General features: G+C 53.3%; 1 protein-coding gene across 5 annotated transcripts in view; it reads left to right on the top strand.

Annotated features, from left to right (window-relative positions):
• The window catches only part of LMNA (lamin A/C), a 43,980-nt gene that overhangs the window by 2,430 nt on the left and 27,487 nt on the right, over positions 1–14,063 (top strand). The window contains exons 2-3 of one of the 5 annotated variants that reach the window (XM_070268038.1): positions 7,021–7,092; positions 13,493–13,664. The exons of 1 other annotated variant lie outside the window; for it this stretch is intronic. The gene's annotated coding sequence lies outside the window, so the exon portion shown is untranslated. Of the gene's footprint in view, positions 1–7,020; positions 7,093–12,256; positions 12,347–13,492; positions 13,704–14,063 lie in introns of those variants that run through there. 3 more of the 5 variants (XM_070268037.1, XM_070268036.1, XM_070268035.1) reach the window with 3 other exon arrangements.

The following is a 14,063-nucleotide window of genomic DNA, read 5'->3' as shown; positions in this document are numbered from 1 at the left end:
TGGAGTTTTTTAATTTTGTTTTTGTTTATTGTTTTTTTAAAGATTGGCACCTGAGCTAACATCTGTTGCCAATCTTTCTTTCTTTTTTTAAAATTATTATTATTCTCTGGAGCCTCCCAGTCCACAGTTGTATATTGTAGTTGTGGTCCTTCTGGTTGTGCCATGTGGGATGCCGCCTCAGCATGGCCTGACGAGCGGTGCCATGTCTGGGCCTAGGATCTGAACCAATGAAACCCTGGGCTGCTGAAGCAGAGAATGCGAACCCAACCACTCGGCCCCGGGACCGGGCTTTGATGAGTCCTTCCCTCGCTCCCAGAGGCTGGTGGCCTCTTTTGTGGAGGGGACTCCCTGCCTCCACTGACACTTGTGTCAGCCCAGCTAGGTTTCTGTCCCTGGACCCTCCTTTCTTTCCCTTCCCCTGCCTGCCCAGTCCAGAATTATGGTGATGAGGGCCAAAGGCGGTACATAAACAATTTTGCCTTGAAATAGATGGCTGTGCCCCCCGCCCCATCACTCTCTGCCTTATGACCAGAAAGGTGTATAGGTGGCAACTCATATCTCTCCCCTTTGGGACCTTGGAGGACAAGACTGTGTCTCTCATCTTTGTCATTGTCCCCCACCCTGGGCTCCCAGTGTCCAGCACATGCCCCTGCCCGAAGCAGAAGCTCAGGAAGGGTGTGCAGAGTGTAACTGCATGTTCGAAACTTCAAGGTGTAAGAGGAAGGAGCAGGCCTCAGGGCCAAACATGCTGCTGGTTACTTCTGCAAGCATTTCCTGCTGAGCCTCAGTTTCCTCATCTCTCAAATGGAAATAATAAGCCCAGTCCTTAGCCCAGTGCCTGACTCCTCTTAGGTGGTCAGTCAATGTTCGTTTTCCAGCTCTGGCTGATCTCTCCTTGCCGTTGACTTTAGCTAGACTGTGGTTTTCATTAATTAATTTTAATTAATTAACTCAGCTAACTACCTCCTATTGAGCACTTAGGATGTGTTAGGCACTGGAGGAGATCCTGACCCACCATGAATCACTTGAAGTCAGTTCTAGACCTAGACTTGCAGAAATGAGATCATCCCAAACAAACAGCAGATAATTCCAAAAATAATTCCTGTTGTGCACTGGAACGCAGGTGAACTCTGTCTCACACACACACACACACACACACACACACACACACACACACACCGGCCAGGCTCCTGGCCTCAGACCTGAGGAACAAAGGACCCTGTGGAGTTTTTGAGTTGGCTGCATGTGCAGTGTGTATCTATGTGCAAGTGTATCTGTGTGTGTGCATGTGTGTGTGTGTACACAAGCCTGGCTGCAGGGCAGGAAAGGTGACCCAGTCGAGAGTGGGGTGGCCCAGGGTTCATGTGGAGGCTAGAGGACAGGAGTGGGGGGTGATCCCGACGGTGCTTGTCTGTGTGTCGAGCTGTGTCCCCTCTCTCCTTGGAGCAAGACTGGGCACCTATTATCACTGTCTGTTCACCACAAACCAAGGGATGGGGGCACATACTTAACACTTGCTCCTCCCCTGTCCTATTCTCAGAGTCCCGGGGGAGGGAGGGAGACACAGGAGGCCGCACGAAGCCTGCCTTTCCAAGCTGGCTGGCCCTTACGAGGTGAGGTTATCTCATCCATCTCCTACTCCTCTCAGGATGCCTTCTCCATCTGTCCTAGTCAGCCGAGCCTCCTCTCTTGTGCTGTGCGGGGGGGTTCCATTTTCTTTTCTTTTCTTTCTTTCTTTCTTTTTTTTTTCTTGAGGAAGATTAGCCCTGAGCTAACTACTGCCACTCCTGCTCTTTTTGCTGAGGAAGACTGGCCCTGAGCTAACATCTGTGCCCATCTTCCTCTACTTTATCCGTGGGACACCTACCTTAGCATGGCTTTTTGCCAAGTGGTGCCATGTTCACACCCGGGATCCGAACCGGCAAACCCCGGGCCACCAAGAAGCAGAATGTGCAAACTTAACCGCTGCGCCACCGGGCCGGCCCCTCCATTTTCTTTTCTTAATACCTCTCCCTTAAGGGAAGTCCACCTTGCCATCTAAAAATCATCCTTCCTGCTGAGAGTGCGGCCAGTTTTCTCTCTGTTGCTGGAATACACTCAACTCATTAATTTCAATCAATGAGAGTGTATTGGGTAAAATTCTGTAGGACACACAAAGGAAACAGCAGACTTGATCTCTACCCTCAGCAAGACACAGAAACTAGCCTCCATGACCCGAAGAACACAGCCAAACAGGATTCAATGGGAGGGCAAAACAGTCTTTGGGACTTAGAGGGCCGCAGAGGTTGGAGGAGAGAGATCACTATGGGTCCTCGCGGACTCCATCTCCAAGGGCTTTGAAGGCCCACCCTGAGGTTTGGGCCTGGACAGACAAACACCTCTGCTCCTCCCCTGGGACCACTCCAGCACTCCCCCTACCAGGTCCCCTGCACTGTCTGGTTTCCCCAGGGAGAGCAGCTCAGAGGGGCTGGGATGGAGCGGGGGGCCCCCCAGGACAGCTGGCTGACAGGGCCCTTCTGGGACTCAGGGCCAGACCCAGGCGTCCAGGAGGCGGGTGATACCGGAGCTGTGACAGTTGGTCCCCAGATTCCTCACCCAGTGGCGCCAGCTCTGGTTTCGGGCTGGGGCGAGGGAGGGGGACGGGCGCCTGGTGCCAGCCAGGGCTGGGTGCTCTCTTGGGGCAGGGAGGGGAGACAGTAAACATGCCCTTGGTAGGTTGTCGAGGAGGGATTTTTCCAGTGCCCTCTCTGTGCCAGGCTCCGTGCTAGACACTAACAGGGGATACTGAAGCACAAGACACAGTCTGGCACAGATGAATTAATGGATATAAAAGACATACTGTACAGCATGTCATAGCTGGAATAGAAGTTGAATGAATGAATGAATGAATGAATGAATGAATGAATAGCTTCGTCAATTACCTAATGGCCTCGTTTTACAGAGAAGGAGCCTGAGGCCCAGAGGACCCAGGTCCTGTGACGCTCTTGTGCCTTCTGTTCCATCATGCTTCCTTTTTTAGGAAACGGAAGAGGAATTCAGAGAGAGGGGTGGGAAGGGACTTACCATTTCCTGAGTGCCTGTTTATTGTCAGGTTCTCTTCTTGGCCTTTACAGACTTGATCTCATGTAATTCTCTTCACAACTCTGTGAGGCTGGAATTGTTATTTCTGCTTAACACGAGAGGCTCAGAGAGGTTAAGTAACTTTCTCAGGTCACACAGCTGGTAAGTGGACACTCCAGTGTTCAAAGTCAGATCTGTCTGACTCTAGAGCCTATGACCTCAGGTAAACAGTGACACCCAGTGAATGCCTGGAGGCTGAGGAGGGAGCAATCACTGAAGCTGGAGCAGTCTGGAGAGGCTTTCTGGATGAAGTGGATCTGAAGGAGTCCCTGAAGGATGAGTCAGGTTCATTCGAAGGGAGAGACCTGGAGGGATGACAGGACCTTGGTGCCAGAGGTCCCCAGGGAGGCTTCCTGGTTGCGCAGGTGGCCACCAGCTTGGATCCTCAGCATCAGGGGGACAGATGGAGGAAAAGCATCTTTGAACTGTGACCACAAGGTGGTGCTGCAGACCAACTACTGGGAGCGGCTCCAGTCGGCTTGGACATCAGGGCCCAGATGTTTCTTCCCTGCTCAGCTAGGGCTCCATGCCCAGCTCTGCCTGCTCAGGTGTCATCTCAAGCTTCCACCTTGCCCTTTTCTGGAGGGGAATCCAGTGCGTGAGAGACAACGAGGCTACCAGTCTATTCCTGACTCAGGACGGAAACACAGGTGGCTGAGACCTGGGCATCCCCATGGTCTGACCAGCTCCCCAGGTCATCCTGAGCCCCCTCCAGGTGCTTAAGACTGCCTTCATGTCCAGCTGCCCTCCTAAGTCCCTGGGAGACACTGTTCAGGAGACAGGCTAAGGAAACAGGTATTTGAGTCCAACTGACCTGGGTCTGAAGGGGAATAATAATACCTACCTAATAAAGAGTTTAAATTTTTCAACCAATAAATTTATATTGAACATTTGCTGTGCCAGGTACTGTCCTAGGCACTGAGGCTACACCATTGAACAAGACAGACAAAGTCCCTATTCTCACGGAGCCGATATTCTGTGGAGGAGGGAAGGCAGACAGTAAACAAGTAGATCATGTAATTTTTAGTAGTGGTAATCACTATGAAGAAAAATAAAGCAGGATGGGGGGAAAAGGTGTGAGGTGGGGACTAGCCTGGTGGCGCAGTGGTTAAGTTCACATGTTCTGCTTTGGTGGCCTGGGGTTCGCCAGTTCCGATCCTGGGTGCGGACACAGCACCGCTTGTCAAGCCATGCTCTGGCAGGCATCCCCCATGTAAAATAGAGGAAGATGGGCACGGATGTTCGCTCAGGACCAGTCTTCCTCAGCAAAAAGAGGAGGATTGGCAGCAGATGTTAGCCCAGGGCTAATCTTCCTCAAAAAAAAAAAAAAAAAAAGGTGTGATGTGGCTAATTTAGACGAGATGGTCATTTTGTGAGAATTGAACTGGATGTGTGTAAAGCATGTATATAAAGCATGGTTCCTGGCCTTGTGTTAGCTGTTGTTACTATTATTTTGTTCGGGTTGTTTCTGCCCCTCTTCATCCCCATGTGCCTCCTTCCTCTGTACCACATTCTCCGTGCCTTTTCCCAGCAGCCCCCACGGGGAAAACAGGTGCTGGCTTGGAACCAGGAGCCCTGAGTTTTTAGTCCTGGCTCCGCCTGCAAGAGTCCAAAGCCGCTCCTCCCCCAGCTTCCCCTGCTTCCGGTAAATGACATCACCATCCATTTGGTTGCTCAAGCCAGAAATCTGGAGCCATCTCTGATTCCTGCCTTTTCCCTAACTTCCTCCCGTCTAGTCCATCAACCAGTCCGCTCAACTACACCTCAAAACATTTGCCAAATGCACGACTTCCCTCCTCCGCGGCTCCCCTTCTGATCCGAGCCAACATCCTCCTGCCTGCAGTAGCCTTTAACTGGTCTCCCGCCTCCGCTCTTGTCTCCCTGTCCTCTCCAACCCATTCTCCACACAGTGGCCAGAGAGATCATTTTAAAAAAACAAGTCTGATCAGGAAACTCTCCTTGAAGCCCTGCGTTAGCTCCCCATTGCCCGTAGAATCAAGACTAAACTCCTTAGTGTGGTTTAGAATGTCTTCACGTTCTGGCCCCTGCCCGCCTGTCCGGCTGATCCTGCCCTCCCTTCCATTCTCCACTCCAGCCACATGGGCCTTCTTCCAGGGCTTTGAGCACACCATGTTCTGCTCATCACCCAGGTCTGGCCTGTGCTGTCCCATCTGCTGTTCTCTCACCCTTCCCCTGGCTCACGCTGGTTCATCTTGCAAGACTCAATGTAGATGTCACTTTCCCTGGGAAATCTCCGCTGGTTGTTTTTGGGTGTCCCTACCATTCATCTCACTACAATTAGACTGTCTTTTGACGTTTCTGTCTCCCCAGTATGCTGGGAGCTCTCTGAGGACAGGGATGATCTAGTCCACTCCTAGTATTCCCAGTACCTGGCACAGTGCCTGGTACACAGTAGGTCCTCAATGTTTGCTGTTTGGAAGCTGGGCATGCTCATCTGTACTTTCCTCTTGAACAGCCTCTCCCAACCCCCCCACAACCCCACCAAATATTCAACTTCTCCCTCTGCTTTTCCATCGTACCTCCTACCCTCCACACCCAGCTCCATCTCTCCCCTCCCCTCCTAACCCCACACCTGGACCCTCACAGATCTCCCTCATCTGATCTCGGAGGGGGTGCTGTCTGCATGATGCTTGGAATACACTGTCACTGGGTTCCTCTTCTATCTGGCACCTAGTCTGAACTCATCCCCAGCAGGAACTCAGCAATGGTGCTAATTCACTGATATGACTTCTGACCAGTGGCTCAGAAGGGATCTCTTAAGCATGTAAGCCCCTCCCCTCAGTCACTGCTGGTAAATGAGTCTTGCAGGTAGTATTTCCTCGAAAGTGCAAGGAAACATACATGGATCACATGCTCCTGCCAGGCCCTCTCCACTCACTAGGGCTTTGCAAGTGCTAACCTCTCTGCCTCAAACCCTGTCTCCCCCATTCATCTTGGCTATCTCCCACTCATCCTCCAGAGCTGAGCTTTGGAGTCGTGTCCTCTGAGGGGCCTTCCTGACCGTGCTGATGGACGTCAGTGCTCCTTCTGGGTCTGCTGTGGCACCCACTACTCACCCCATTGTTAGTAGTTAGCCTGCAGTGCTGTCAAAGCCAGTTTACATGTTCTGCATACTATACCAGACAGAAAGCTCCCCCAAGACAAGGGCTGTGTCTCTCCAAAGCCCAGCATAGAGGAGGCACTCAATAAAAATTTGTTGAGTGAGGGGCCAGCCCGGTGGTACAGTGGTTAAGTTCACATGTTCTGCCTCGGTGGCCCAGGGTTCACCGGTTCAGATCCCAGGTGTAGACCTGTGCACCGCTTGTCAAGCCATGCTGTGGCAGGTGTCCCACATATAAAGTAGAGGAAGATGGGCACAGATGTTAGCTCAAGGCCGGTCTTCCTCAGCAAAAAGAGGAAGATTGGCGGCAGATGTTAGCTCAGGGCTAATCTTTCAAAAACAAAAATTTGTTGTATGAATGATTAATTGAATAAATAAAAGGAAGAAAATTACCATGTGATACTGAACAAGGCACTCCCCGTCTTTGGGCCTCAGTTCCTCTTTTGTAAAGTGGGGACAGGAGAGTGTGGAACAGTGATGTGCTTGTACATGTTTAATAACCAGGGGTAAAAAGCCCTGGTTTGTGGCAATTGCCAGTTTCCCTGGTGTAACTTCTCTCACCATGGCTGATTTCACTGTGAACAATGGGCTGTCACCAGCAGGTGCAAACTACCTCCAGCTCACCACTGCAGGTGGCGTGGCTTGGGCCGGAGGGCCTCCAAGGCCCTTTCTCACTCCCACAGCCTTGCACCCGGCCTCTTCTCAGGAGCCTGGGGGAGGTCAGGTTGCTCCCCACTCTCATTACCTCCCCAGCACCTCCAATTATTTCCTGTTTCCAGTTCCAGGTCATAGCCCGGCTGTCTGATGCCCCTTATTGCCAGTACTCCAGGGGCACTTCCATGCCCTTCCAGGTGGGTAACTGTACATGTCTCTCCAGGCAGCCTCTGCAGATGACTCAAGGCCTGTTGGCTGGCCCGAGCCCTGGCATCAGGCCTGTGAGACGGACTGTCTACTCTGTTCTCCCTGTGTTTCTGTGCCCCATCTTCCCACACTGACTGGGGTTCCCTCAGAGCAGGGGCTGTGTCCACTCTCAGTTTTCTCTTGCTTGACCCCCTATCTCTGGCCCTGCTGGTCCCTCCATCCTTCTCCAAACTCTTTGTTCCCTCCCAGGCTTTGCTCCTACTCCCTGGGCGCTCCTTTTTGTTCTCCATTGCCCACCTCTCCTCCTCTGTCCACAGCCAGTGGTTTCCACGCCTGCAGTTTTCTTCACCCGGAACACACTTTTTTCTCCCTTTCTGCCTGGCTATTCAAGTGGGAGCCCGTAGTGTGGACGTCCTCCAAACCTGGGCTCCAGGTGGGCGGGTGGTGCTGCTGCCTCCTACCTGTGAGCGTTATGCAAATTACTTAACGTCTCTGAACCTGTTTTCCCATCTATAAGATGAAGATAATAGTAGCAATTACCTCATGGAATTGTTGTGCGATTAGTGGAGAGAGGCATGTAAAGCTCTGACATAGCGTCTAGTACACAGAAAGTGCTTAATAAACGTTGGTTATTATTATTCAGGACTCAGTCATCCCTTCCTCAGGGAGTCCTGCTCCAAAACCACAGCCTGGAGTAGGTGCCCGGTGGTTCTCTGCCTCGTGGCATCCAGAGCTGTCCCTTTTGAGGCACTCAAAGCAATTTAATTGCTTGTTCCATGAGGACAAGAGCCATTTTGGGCACAAAGATATCTATATCTGTGAATGAATGAATGAATGATGTGGGTGACTGTCTCCTCTGAGAGGACACATAGCCAGTGCCTTGTGCCCCTCAGGACTAGCCTGGATACGCCCACGCATAAGGAGAAGGTGGGGCTGGTCCCCCTGGGCCAGCAGGTGGCGCCAGTGCCTGCCAGTCTGTGCCTGTGGCCACCTCCCTTGCCCTTGCTGGTCTCACACCCCAGCGCTGAGGAGTCTGAGGGCTGGAGCGGTGGGGTTCTGAGGCATGACGGGGCTCCCTGCCCCAGGAAGCCATGGCTGACGCTTACCGACAGATGTTTTCCTAGGGGGTGCCCAGCCTTACTTGTCAGGGAAGGGAGTGTGGGCTGCTGGGGAAAGGGGCCTGCCTGAGGGGCTAGGGGCACCAACCACAGAGTGGGGACAAGGCTGATGGTGCCTTGGGGACATGAAATGAGAGGCAGTTCAATCAATGAGTCAAAAGCTGAGATCTAGGAACCAGACACGGTGTGGGAGACAATGTGGTGAAATCAATCAGCAAAAGAGGAAAAGGAGGCCCGGTTTCTATGACAATGGTAGTGTTTGTGGCAAGCCGGGGACTCCTGGGTCCCCAGGGCCTGTGAGCAGTGATTCACCACAGGAAAGTGGAGGCTGCAGAGGGACTGGGTGCTGGGGTCCGGATGTCTTGTGGCTCCTTCTCGGTACTCAACGCACACTCCCTAGCCCCAGGCCCTGGGCCTGTGCTCCACCAGGCACGAGGAGGGAGACTGAGCCCTGACAAGGGGCAGACCCTCTGCTCCTCACTGTACGTGCACATCTCACTTATTGCTCACGGCGCCCCTCCAGAATTACTGCTATCCCATTTTATAGAAGAAGAAACTGTCACCCTAGCCCAGGGTGACACAGGTAGGACATGAGCAGCAGAACCAGGATTAGAACCCAGGCTAGTCTGATTCTAACCATGCTTGTGAAGATCAAGAAAGCAGAAAAAGAAGAACAGGGACATGAAAGTTAGTGTGGCTAAAACCCAAGAGGAGCCCCTTCCTCTCCCCTAGCCCCCCTGCCTGCCCTGCCCTGTGTGAGCCCAACACTGACAAGGAGGGAGGCTGGCAAAATCCATGGCCTGATGTGGGCCCGGAACTGTGCATCCAGCCTGCATCTCACCCTCCTCTAGGCCCAAGAAAGCAGGCCCCAATTCTGGTCCACCCAGCATCCCCCATCACTTTCCCTGTGCCCTGGTCCTGGGGCAGGAGTGTGTATGAGAGAGAGATATCATCATGTCTGCACCCCACTCCCCACTCCCAGCCCCTGCTAGAGCCTGGCAGTTCCCAGCCTCCCCGAGTCGCTGGCAGGACAGTTTCATTCTTGTTTAGCCGTGGGTCCCCGCGCAATTTCACTATGAAAGGGGCATCCCCATCCCACCCCTGGGCCCTGGTGGCACACAAGAGGGAAGCCCAGCTCTTCACCATCTCTTCCACTGCAGCGGAAGGGATGGAGGTTGGAAGGGCCTTGGAAATCTTCCAGGCCAGTCCAGTCCACTTGTTTTGCAGGTGAAGAAACTGAGGCCCACAGAAGGGAAGCAATTTCCCCTAGGTCACAGAGTGAGTTAGAACCTCTGTCTCCTGACTCTAAGGTCTGTGACCCCAGAGAGAATCTTCTTGAATTTGGCACTGGGTTCTTGGGACACACTCAGGCAGATGAGCAGAGGGAGAGACAGCAGATTAAATGGGATAACCTAGCATAATGTAGCACCTGGAAAGAAGGCGCACAGTTCATGCCCCACCTATCTACCATGTTGCGTCAGGAATAATGCAGATGAGATCACTGGAAAGACTTATCACATATGTTTGTCAGGGGTACAAGATCTGGGGTCAGAGAGGACTGCGTGATCCTGGGAAAATCACTTCCTCTCTCTGAGCCCCAGTGATAATGTGGGGTACACTACCTCCAGGGTTGCGGGGAGGATGGATGGGATGGTGGGCAAGTACTCATGAATTCTGGGGTGACATGAAGGTTCCTGGTTGTCAGGGAGGGCAGGTCATATCTAGTGGCACTGGGAGACGGGGCTGCCCTGCAGTGCGGAGGCAGAGGATGAGCCAAGGTGCTTGGCCCTCGATCCTTGGGAGAGCAAAGGAGGAACATGAACTTTTGCCATGCTCAATACAAGCAGCACTTCTCTTCCCTGGGAGTCGGGGAAGGTGGGCAGCAGGTTCCGGCGGACCCTGGGGTTGCCCAGAGGCTGTGGGAAGCTGAGCACTAATTAGCTCTCTCTCCCTAATTGGACTTAATTGCCTCCTTGTGATCAGCAATTAGGAGGCTGCATCAATTAGCACAGAGAGGGTGACAGCTCAGCTGGGGCTGGTCAGGGGTCCCTTGGGGTGGGGGGGCAGACAAGTAAAGGATGGCTCTGTGGGGAAGTTGCCCCATTGCCCAGCTCCTCACCACCCAGGCCCTTTGGTCCCTGTGAGGGAGGGGGCTGGGAGCCTCCAGGCCTCCCACCTGGACTGTGGCTTCTCTGACCTCAGTTTACCCACTCTTACTGGCTTTCCGACTTTTCTGCCCAGAGGAGACGTGGGATCTAGGCCTGGCTCCACCACTGGCTCCCTTGCAACTTCGGGGTTTACATTTATGGGATCAAGGTTGAGAGTGTGGGCTTTGAAGCCAGGTCTATCGGGGTTGAATCTCAGCCCTACCACTGATCGGTCGTGTGAGCTTGAACCAACTGTGCTTCGTTTTCTCACCTGTCAAATGGAGCTGATACTAACAGGCCCTCCACACAGGGTAATGACGAGGAGCAGGTGGATAAGGCACCTGCACCATTTAGAACAGCGCCTGGCATCGAAAGCGCTCAGTGAGTGTTAGCTGTTACTAGAATTCCCACTCCAAACCTCAGCTTCTTCGTCTATAAAATGACAGATTGCAGTGGTATTTACTGAAAAATGCCTGGGTTCCACTCCAAACCAATTATTGCATCAAAATATCCGAGGCTTTGGGCATTGGCAGTTTTGAAAGCCCCCTTCCCAAAGTGATTTTGATGCCCAGTGAGGGTTGAGACAAACTCGATGTGTGGTCTTCAAGGGTCCCTCCAGCCCTGACCCCTGAAAACTCTCCAGTAAGACCCTCCCCCGCCCCCCCCGGGCACAGTCGCTCCCTGTCCTGTACCACACAGGACACTCTGCCCAGCCCCAGAGGTGCCGCAGTTTGTAAAAGAGCCCATTACCCCCTGTGTGGCTGGAAGTAGGTCCCTCCCCACTCACTTGGACTGAGCCCTCTATAAAATGAGAATAATGACCTTGCCATGCTCCCCTCCCACGGCTGCCCGGAGATAATGTTTCACTAGCGATAGGACCTGCTATTACAGGTAGGCAATTATATTGTTCCTTCCCTCAATAAACATTTATTGAGGGCCCAGCATATACCCCATCTCCTTTACCCTTAGTGCCAATGGAGTTATAAGCTCCTGGAGAGATCCGTCCTGAAGCATCAGACAAGTCAGGTCCTTGGGCCAATATCTTTTTTTAGCTCCTGCTGGGCATCAAATGAGCCAATGAATGGAAAGAACCGTGAACAGGCCCTGACACATAGTGAGTGCTCTATAAACAGTAGCTGTTGTTACTACTGGCATTGTGTCTATGCCCTGGGCTGGGTGGAGAGACAGGCCTAGTTGCAGAGCACACATGGAGCTCCAATGAAGGAAGGCAGTGAGGGGCACGTGGGGAGATGGTGAGGTGAGAATTAAGTGTTGAAGAGTGGGTTGTGTGGAAAAAGTAGAGGGACAAGCTGAGTACTCTGAGAGTGCTAGTTCACGACGGAGGTATGGCGAGATGCTCAGCTCAGGTGAGAAGAGAGCACCTTCTGTGTCCCCATCATTATCCTGGGTGCTGGGAATACAGGAGAGAGCCAGACCCACCCAGCCTTGACCCTCAAAGATTCCCCTAATGGGAGAAGACAGAGGCATACACAGTGTCACTATAGTGTGGTAAGAGATGTTGGGGGCTTAGCGGGACACCTAACTCAGACTTAGTGGCACTTTTAGCTGAGCCCAGAGGATGAGTAGGAGTTGGTCAGAGCATAAATCATGTGCCAGGTCCAGGAAGGTTAGCTTAGAAGAAATGAGAGACGTCGGGATTGCTGGAACCTAGAGGGCAAGTGATGAGGCTGGAGGTACAAGCAAAGCCTGTGTCATGGAGGGCTTTACGAGCCAGCTCAAGGAATTTGGACTTTATCCCGAATACCGTTGGGATGCACTGTTAGTTTGAGTTTCATGTGAATGTGCCAAGGTTTACACTTTGGAAAGATGGCTGTGGTTTAGGGAGGAGAAAGGATCTGAGCAGAGGCGAGGGTGGAGGCAGGGAGACTGGGAGCCTCCTGCAGTTACTAGGCAAGGGCTGACGGTGGTCAGAACCAGGGAGCTGGAGGCAGTGTGGAGAAGGAAGAGAGATTCTAGAGGTAGGATCCACAGGACTTGGGGGCTCACTGGCCAAGGGAGACGGAGGTGGTGAAGCTGAGGAAGGAGCAGCAGAGTGGAGTTGGGGTGGTGCTGGGAGACATAAAGAACTCCATCTAGGACATCCAAGGAGGGACGGCAAATATGGAAGCTTGGGAATCATCCTTGGCCTGGGAATGCTTGGAGTCCTCTTCCAAGAACTCTCAGGAGTGGAAGGGCTGCTCACCCTTGGCCCAGGGCCACGCTCTCCCTTTCCCTGGCCTCTCCGGGACAGGCTGGGAATTCCTGGCCAAAAGACCCCCTGTCAGGGCTGCTTGCCTGGATCTTTCCCAGCCCAGAGGGAGGGATGTGCCCATGCCCCTGCTCTAGGACACATGTTTCTCAGGAGGGAGCAGTGGAGGCAGTTGTGTTCAGGGAGCCCCACCCCTACTCCCACCTCCCAGCCTTTGGCCTCAGTTGTGGCCCTGGGGAACGGGTTCCAAGGAGGCGGCCAGGGCAAGCTCTCTGGGCCTGGGTACACAGGGAACGGGGTGTGGTGGCCACACTGCTGTTTCAGTAGTGGTGGTGTGAATGAATCCTTCTACTACCACCCTTAACTTGAGCGTGTAAGTGTTTGGAAGTCAAATTCTCCCCCACTCTGAGGTGTTCCGCAGTGGACGATCACCACGCCCTCTCTGCCCGGCCCCAGCACACTTCTCCATTTCCAGAACCCCCATGGCGCCTCTCTGCCTCCTTCAGTCCACTCTTTGCCCTCCCTCATTAAACTTGTTTTCTGTGAGAATGTGATTTGAATTAACTCTTGGGAGAAAAATTACAGAAACCCGGAAAGGGGGGCCATGGGGAGGGGTCAGTGAGTCATGTTTCCATGTGTATTTTAGAACTTTCCAATGGGAGTTTGGAAAACAACACTCTTTTGGTTGCCAACTTGGACCTGGCTCTCCAGGGGTCCCTCGTTCTGTTTCTATAGGTCTTAACGCTGCACCTGGCCCACCCTTCGGGTCCGCTTTGTTTCCTGAGTCCCCTACCCCTCTTCTCCCTCTGGGCGCCTCATGCTGTCCTAGGGGTCCTGACAAGTCCCTCCTGGGGTGGAGCTTCAGTCTCTCTGGTGTGATTTCACAGTGAGAGCCCTCCATCTACTCCCATTTCAGGGTGGACCCATGGGGCCTGCTGCCACTCTCGCCAACTCTCCGACCCTTGAGAACCTCCGTCAACACCAGGCAGCCTGGGCTCCAGGAACCCCCTCTCTGCCCCAGCAGCTTCCTCCTTGTGCGCGTCTCTCCCATTTCTGCACCCCAATTTCCAGAGTGCCTGTGGCCGAGGGTGAGAATCTATCAGCCCCCAGGGAGAAGCCCTGTGGAGGTGGGTAAGGAAGAGACCCTGTGTGTTCCTCCTGTGTGCTGGACACATCTTGTGACCTGGGAAGGAGTGTCAGGATCCGTACTCTGCATATGGAAACTGAGGCTCAGCCAGGGGAATGGATGGGAAGTCTGAAGATGGTGGAGGAGGGGAGGTGGGTAAGGCAGCCCATGGCCCTAGCCAACTCCTCCTTGCAGGTCCTGAGCCCTTCTACCCTCCCCGAAAGCTCCTGTCTGCTTCCTCGGGGGTCCTGGACTAGCTGTCCATTTCCCTTGTCCCCTCCCAGCTTCTGACTAACCCTTCCTGGCGGCAGTTGCATGTCCTGCCCCCACTGTGCCCATGCCAGGGACAGCCCACATCACA

The sequence above is a fragment of the Equus caballus genome, chromosome 5, assembly GCF_041296265.1.
Source record: "Equus caballus isolate H_3958 breed thoroughbred chromosome 5, TB-T2T, whole genome shotgun sequence".
Taxonomy (NCBI): Eukaryota; Metazoa; Chordata; class Mammalia; order Perissodactyla; family Equidae; genus Equus; species Equus caballus.
This window is presented reverse-complemented; position numbering and strand designations above follow the sequence as displayed.